An 8,664-nucleotide genomic window follows, 5' to 3' on the forward strand; every position below is an offset into this window, starting at 1 on the left:
CAGCTGGCGCCTGTTTTTTCGAGACAGTACAAAACCTGCGTGTAAGGAAATAAGTGCCATGGGAAGAAAGGGGGCCTCTCCGATCGGCTCCACACCATATGCTTAGGAAGGAAGGTTTGTTACCTACTTTATCTTTGTCTCCTTACCAAGTTAATTGTTGGGGGGGGCGGGGTGGTGAGTAGCATTTTCACCAGACCTTTATTTTCTGGTATCGTCTAAATCAGGACGAGATGGCTCTGACCCCCTTCCTCCTGTTTGCATGTCTTTCATTTCTTTCTCTGGTCGCCTCTAGCTCCTTCTCTCCTCTCCCGGACCTCCTTTCCAACCCTCCCACTTCCTCCTTCCCCCTCCATCCATTCCTGGCCCTCCCACACTCCTCCTGTTAGACACTAAGCCCCTGGCTTCCCACCAGATGGTAGGATTCCAGCCTGAAAGGACTGCTAACCTCTTTTCACCACCCTTGACCTGGGTCAAGGGTCAGTCTTTGTGCCTCTGTTAAAATGTCTTCGCCATAGTACCGATGAAATGTCAAAGAATCAGCTAATACTGACGTCCCTCCCTGTGTGTTTGGAGAGTCTTACCGGTGAATTTGTGTTGCCCTAAAACCTTCCATGTTTTCATAAGTTACAATGACCAGTAACGTGAAGTGATTTAAAGGACAGGGCCCCTTGTTTTATGCAGGTAAGAGTTCATTTCCAGGACAGGCTGACAAATACCGTAACATCTTGATTTTGTCAAATGTTCACCAACTATTTTTCAACTATCTTAGTTCAGGAAAACCAAATCTCTCCCTTCCCGGACTTGTAAACTCATGTGTACTTTAGGTGAAATATAATCCCTATGTTTCTACTACATTTGCACTTAATACAGCCAGCTATTGTTTTCTTAACGTCCAAGAACACTTTAAGGATTTCAACAAGCCTCTTTTGAAAGGCTTTCTTCCTCCCAGGCCCCTAAACAGGAAATTGTATTTTACTCAGGGTAAACAGATTTTATAGCTTCCAGAGTTCAAGTGTGGATTCATGCCAAGCGCCCAACATGATTAAAGAGGCTCTTAAATTTGACAAAATGTGTTCTGTTTCCTCTGGTTCAAAAGTGTGCAGATGTGAAATTCCCAAATTTATAATCTTACATGGATATGTACGATGATCAATATATTATATAAGTGCATTTATATCTTTATATCGCTCTCTCATTGAATGCTTTCTTTCAAGTTCTGATGCCAAGGTCTATGAACAGTTCTTTACTCTGCATGCAAGCGTAATTAATAAAAAGCTTTGCATTACATATGATAAGATTTTAACATTCAAATCAGGACACATCTGACTTGGAGGGCTCTGAAGCCTTCTCATGGCCAGCGGTTTGACGCCACTGCTTTCTGATTTCTGACACATCCTGTCCTACCCCATTCGCAGAGTTTTATAGCTAATCACTTCATCATATTAACGAAATTGGATTCCATGCTCTGAATGCCATTGCAAAACTCATTTGTAATATGCCTGCTGCCCTCTTAAAAGTGGTTATTTTCCCTCCAGCTAGGCTGGGCTACCCAGCAGAATGTAAGCAACAGTGTGCTTGCCTGATGGTGACCAATCCGTTAGTCCTGGCATGCTTGGAAACGCTGCCTAACAATGCCAAAATTCTGTTAAACATGTAAATATCACTCAAGACCTATGTTTCTAAAAACTCAAATTAACTATTTTCATGCATGGGTATACAGATCTTTGTCCAAAAATGTCAACCCCCATTTCAACTTTCGTGGTGTATCTGAAGAATATAAAAAGCATAATTAGGAAAATGAAGATGTATTATTAAATACACAGACCTTGAGGAAATCCCTGAAGCATCCCATCAAGGCTATCTCTTGATATAACTTTGCTCCCTTAAATATATGACTTAACTGGAGCTTTTCTGTGCATCTAAGCCAAGTGGTGGTGGATGTTACCTTGTACTCAAACACCTGATTCCAAGATTTACCTTTTTTCTTTTTTTAATAATCCAGCCGACCTACTGGTTCATTGCTCCATAGCCCAGTCCTCTGAGCTAGGACAGGATTGAGTGTCCCCAACTAAGCCCAGCTGGAAGATTCTGAGGCTACTCCAGCAATATATTTTCCTGCCAGCAGGGCTATCCCCAGGTGGTTTTGACTTATTAACCCCAGATAGCATTCTTGTCCTCTAATCCCTCAAGAATATCTAATTCTTGTCCTCTAATCTCACCTTTATGGTACAGCCAACAGCCAGACCTCTGAAGCAATCATCAGAAAGAATAGGAGAGGCAAAGGCTGGAAAAGGCTGGTATTTGTTTGCTCATTCAGAGGAAGATCATTCACATTAATGGTTCATTGTTGGCAATTGTTCCCTGAAAGTCCTGAGAGCCTTTACCTGGTACTTGACAGCTTTCCTGCCTCCGGTGTCTCTTACTTTAGTTGGAAAAAGAAAGAAATGAAAATATAGGAGGAGGATGCATGGCCCTGATGATGTTTGTCTGAGGCTAGGAGGATCAAAATGAAGTGGAGAAATGCAACTCACTTTTGCATATTGATTGTGTATCCTGCAACTTTACTGAATTTGTTTATTAGTTCTAGTAATTATTTGGTGGAGTCATGGTTTTCTGTATATAACATCATGTCATTTGCAAACAGAGACACTTTTACTTCTTCCTTTCCAATTTGGATGCCTTTTCTTTTTCTTGCCTGATTGCTCTGGCTAGGACTTCCCATATATAGTGGAGCAAAATTTGCCACCCCCAAATGCGTCTCTTGGTATGAGGATTAATTTACGTTGATTATTTTAAAGAAACAGACTCAGGAAGAACCCTTGACCTCCCCCCTTAGCTGCCTAAAAAATGTAGATGGAGGACCTGTTCCGGGAAGAGAGCTGTCACATAGATAACTCTAGTGTGAACTAAGCAGGTAGGCAGGGAGGAACCCAGCAAAGTCTCTTAAATCTCCTTTCTGTATCCCACTGTCTCTGTCTGGCCCAGCAAACATTTGTTTACCAAGCCTCACTTTTCCATCTCCATGTGAATTGCCTTCCTCCCCTTTGAGATCCCAAACCACTAACTGAATAGATACTTTTCCAAAGACATACAAATGACCAACAGCTACATGAAAAGGTACTCATCATTGATCATCAGGGAAATGCAAATCAAAACCACGGTTAGATATCAGCTCACACCTGTTAGAATGACTATCATCAAAAAGAAAAGAGATAAGTTCTGGAGAGGATGTGGAAAAAAGGGAACCCTTGTGTGCTGGTGCTGAGAATGTAAATTTGTGCAGCCACTATGGAAACAGTATGCAGCTCCTCAGAAACTTAAAAATAGAAGCACCAGATGGTACAGCAATCTCACTTACGGGTATATATCCCAAGGAAATGAAATCACTACCTCAAAGATTGCAGTATTATTCATGATCGAGATATGAAAACAAACTAAGTTTCCATCAATGGATGAATGGATAAAGAAGATGTGAGATTACATATATTATTCAGCCATAAAAAAAGATGGAAGTCCTTAGTTTATAGCAACATGGATGAGTCTTGAAGGCATTATGCTAAATGAAATGTCAGACAAAGACAAACACTGTGTGATCTCACTTATATGTGAAATCTAAAAAAGCTAAACTCATAGAAACAGAGAGTAGAATGGTGGTTGGCAGGGGCTGGGGTAGAGGGACTTGGGAGATATTGGTCAAGGGGCACAAACTTCCAGTAATAAAGTGAATAAGTTCTGGGGATCTAATGTCCAGCATGGTGACAATAGTTAACAATGCTGTATTTTATACTTGTAAGTTGCTAATAGAGTGGATCTCAAATGTTCTCACCACAAAACAAAGGTAAATATGTGAAGTAATATTTGGGTAACTAACCTTACTGTGATAATTATTTCACAATAGATGGTATAATCACATTGTACACCTTAAACTTATACAATGTTATATGTCAGTTATATCTCAGTAAAGCTGGGAGTGGGGAATGAAGTGGAGAGTCACAATTTTAAAAAGAAGTGAGCAGGGGCTTCCCTGGTGGTGCAGTGGTTAGGAATCCGCCTGTCAATGCAGGGGACACGGGTTCGAGCCCTGGTCCGGGAAGATCCCACACGCTGTGGAGCAACTAAGCCCGTGCATCACAACTACTGAGCCTGTGCTCTAGAGGCCGTGTGCCACAACTACAGGAGCTCTCACGCCACAACTACTGAAGCCCGCGCACCTAGAGCCCGTGCTCCGCAACAAGAGAAGCCACCGCAGTGAGAAGCCCGCGCACCACAACTACGGAAGCCCGCGTGCCTGGAGCCCGTGCTGTGCAACAAGAGAAGCCACCGCAATGAGAAGCCCGTGCACCGCAACAAAGAGTAGCCCCTGCTCACCGCAACTAGAGAAAACCCGCACGCAGCAACGAAGACCCAACACAGCCAAAAATAAATAAATAAATTTATTTTTTAAAAAAATGGTGAGCAAAACTGGAAACTCTGACAGGGAATATGGGATTAGCAAATTAGGACAGACATTTTTTAGTAGAAATTTCTTTGGTGCAAATCCATGATCCTTGGGGCTGTTGGAGATCAGATGGCATATAGTCCCAGGGTTATGGATCATGGATTCAGTTGTCTTTCAAAGACTTGCCTGCCTGCTGCCTGACTTCTGTTAGTCGCAGCCGAATGTCAATCACCTTGTGGGTTTTGGGGTGTTGGAACTTGAAGCATCTGTGCTGTGTGTTTCACCCAGTGACAGTAACTAGGGGAAGTGGTTCAAAGTCTGCAATTGATGATCCACATTCCGTGGATCCACTTGACCCTCGCTCTGAAATGACCTGAATACTGGTTCTACTTGACCGGATACTCCAGTGAGCGCTCAATGAGAAAACAATTAGAAATACAGTTTTCGGGGTTTTTTTGTTTTGTTTTGTTTTTAAATTTATTTATTTATTTATTTATCTTTGGCTGTGTTGGGTCTTCATTTCTGTGCGAGGACTTTCTCCAGTTGCGGCGAGCAGGGGCCACTCTTCATCGCGGTGCGCGGGTCTCTCACTATCGCGGCCTCTCTTGTTGTGGAGCACAGGCTCCAGACGCGCAGGCTCAGTAGTTGTGGCTCACGGGCCTAGTTGCTCCGCGGCATGTGGGATCTTCCCAGACCAGGGCTCGAACCCGTGTCCCCTGCATTGGCAGGCAGACTCTCAACCACTGCGCCACCAGGGAAGCCCCAGTTTTCATTCTTGAAATGCAAACGTGATGACAGTATGATGAGGAAAATAAGACAAAAACCATGTGAGCACATAAGCAAAGGCTTACTGTCTGGTTGTTAAAATATTGAAATACTTCCTTATCCACTGGTGACAGCAGCTTCGCAAGCTCCCCAAATGTCCCACTGTTGCCTTCAGATGCCTGGCCCTCCCCAGGAATCTTCTGGGCTGCCACAAGATCCAGCCACAAAAATGTTAACACCTGGCACCCGGCACAGCAGGAGGCCCTGGACCTGCTTCTGCTCTGGTTGGGCGGTCATTCCAGGGTGCAGATCTTCTAACACACAAATCCCCACACAAATTACCATGAATTCTTTCTTTAGGAATTCTAGTTGCTACAATTCAAAAAGACTCAATGAGGGAATTCCCTGGCAGTTAGGACCTGGGCTTTCACTGCGGAGGGCTTGGGTTCAATCCCTGGTCAGGGAACTAAGATCCCACAAGCCACGAGGTGTGGCCAAAAAAAAAAAAAAAAGACTCAGTGAAACTGGAGTTAGACAACTGGGGACGAGCCCCACGAAGGCAGAATATAACTGAGAATGTTTGTCAAGAGGAATAAAAGCCTTGAAAAGACGATTGTTGGTAACCAGCATGTTCCGGGGGAACGAGGACGAAGTGCTTTGCCCCTAAAGTAGAAATCAGTGGGGTAGGACGAGGATAAGTACATGCTGCTTTGTTCAGCCTGTAACGAGCTTGGGAAAGCAGCATAGTATCAAAGGATGCTGGAGCTGAAGGTGTAAACAGGTCCAAAATGCGTATTCAGTTTTCTTAATGTGAGCATTTGGTAGCTCGAATATTGATTACTAAGGGAAAACTGGAAACCTCAATACGATTGTAACTGTTTGAGGCTGATGTCAGGAAAGATGGCTCTCCTCTGCAACTATTACCTTGGTGCTTCTACAGAAACAGAATTTTGAACTTGGCCTGATGCGTCCTCTTAGACAGCACACGCTTTTGGCATTATTGTCATTGTTGACAGCGTGGTGATCAGAAGGGGATGGGAAATTCTCTACCCACTGAAGGCGGAGGAACCTGGGAACCTTTCTGTTTTTCATCCCTCACCTCACCCCATGCTAAGGACCCACGGGCAGAACCTCAGGCTGTGGATTGCTGATAGGTAAAGCAGCAGCAGGACGAGTGGGAGAGGGCTGGACAGGGAAGCTGGGAAGTGGGGTTTGAGTTCTAGTTCAGCCGTTGAACCTGCATGAAAATGTATTATGTTATTAAAAATACATTTCCTCTTTGTCTGTTTAAAAATTATATATGTTCATTATAAAAATAATGAATGATAATCCAGAAAAAATGTAAGGCATAAAATAAAAGCTGCCCAATTTTCCACCGACCCCAGAAAAGAACCCTGGGGTCTAACATTACCAATCCACTGGACACATTTCTGGATAGCTCTCTCCATGGTGCATATGTAAACACACAGCACGTAACATGCCACTTTACATCCACGGAATCCCGCTTTACATGCTATTTTATAATATGCCTTTTTTTTTTTTTTGGCTGTGTCGGGTCTTAGTTGCGGCACGAGGGATCTTCGTTGAGGCATGTGGGATCTTCTGTTGCAGTGTGCGGGCTTCCCTCTAGTTGTGGCGTGCAGGTTTTCTCTTCTCTAGTTGTGGTGCGTGGGTTCCAGAGCGCGTGGGGGGCGGCACGCAGGCTCTCTACTTGAGGCGCGAGAGCTCAGTAGTTGCAGCGCACAGGCTTAGCTGCCCCGAGGCATGTGGGATCTTAGTTCCCTGACCAGGGATTGAACTCACGTCCCCTGCATTGTAAGGCGGATTCTTTACCACTGCACCACCAGGGAAGTCCCTATAATATGCCTTTTTTACTTAATATATGTTGTAGACATTTTTATTCAGTCAATGTATATAGCTCTGTTTCATCTTAAAGATTGAATTATGCTCATGGTTATACTGTTTTGATGTACAATAATTTACTTGATGAAACTGTAGATGAGCATTTTGATTGTTCCCATTTTTTCTACCCTAAGTAAGTCTATGATGAAAATCCTTGCATCTATATCTTTTCACAATTATCAAACATCTTCTTAGAACAAAGTTCCAGAAGTGGAATTTCTACATGAAAGGGCGTGCTCATTTTAAGTTTTAAGAAACATTTGCCAAACTGCCCTCCAGAAACTTGACCTCATTTATACTCCGACCGACAGTTACAGGGAGTTGCCTTTTGATTCTGGTGCCATCAACACCGAGTAAAGTCAACTTTTAATCTTTCCCAATTTGATAGAAAAAAATGACATCTCAGTTTGGCTTTTATTTGCATTTATTTTATTACTAGTGAGGTTGACACATTTAAATAAGGTCACTGACCTCTTTTATGGTGGTTGCTTGCTAAATCATCAGCTTTATGTACTCTTCTATCGGATTATTTACCTTATATTAATTTATGCAAACTGCATTAGGTATATGAATACTTGATCATATATGTTATAAATATTTTCTCCAGTTTGTGTTTGCCTTTTAACCTTCGCATATGATATTTTTTGCCCACATTTAATGTGGCCCAATTCAGTGTTTTAATATTCCATGTCTTCCCTTATCTCAAGATTATAGAAAGAGCCCACTGGATGTTTCAGCCTCTGACAATTAGATGGATCCAGCGTCCAAACTCAGAAATTCTGTGTTTCACTTGGTAACTTACACTCTCTCTAGTCTTCGCCTCTCAAGCCAGTGCCCACTCCTGGTCCTGAATTCTCTTCATAGTGCTAGGGGATCACGTTCAACCTCTCCCTGTCACCGTGGCTGCAGAAGCTCTCCATCAGCGCTCGGCCAGGCCAGTGCCAGACTCAGGTTACCAGCTTGGGGCCAGCACTGACTTCCACACGGTCACAGAAAATAAACATCAGTTATCACAGCAACAGCTGCTGTGGCCCTGCCTCCAAGACCTCTTTCTCACTTAGGGCCCCACGTCTTGAATTGTGCTCATGAGCTGAGCTCGAGCTACTGTCGGTGACGGCCATCTGAAAAGTTAGCCCCTCCTGGGACCTCAAGGTGCTCGTGTTTCTTGTTTGTTTCTTTCTCTACGATTTCATCTGTCCGAGACCCAAACTTTTAATTCTGCTACACAAAGCTAAAGAGTGGCTAAAGGGAAAACAAGGTGAATAGAAGTCAGTCGGGGGTCAGGAATGAATCACTAAACATGGATTTCATGGGGAAATTTGTCCTTAGCATGGCAGGGCAAAGGTTTTCTAAGGTAATGGGAAGCCGTTGTGAGGAATGAATGCCCAGGGCTGTGTGTGATAGCACATCACCCTTCACATGAGAGGTGACTGTGAGGATTCCCTGAGAGATGAAGGCATGAATAATGCAGGAATGAATGAAGAAATGAACGGAACTCCCCAACTACATTATTGTTGGATAGAGTAAGGCTTAAATTCTATGCTGTGGCAGTCGTGATA

Source organism: Balaenoptera physalus (assembly GCF_965194825.1).
Source record: "Balaenoptera physalus genome assembly, chromosome: 15".
Taxonomy (NCBI): Eukaryota; Metazoa; Chordata; class Mammalia; order Artiodactyla; family Balaenopteridae; genus Balaenoptera; species Balaenoptera physalus.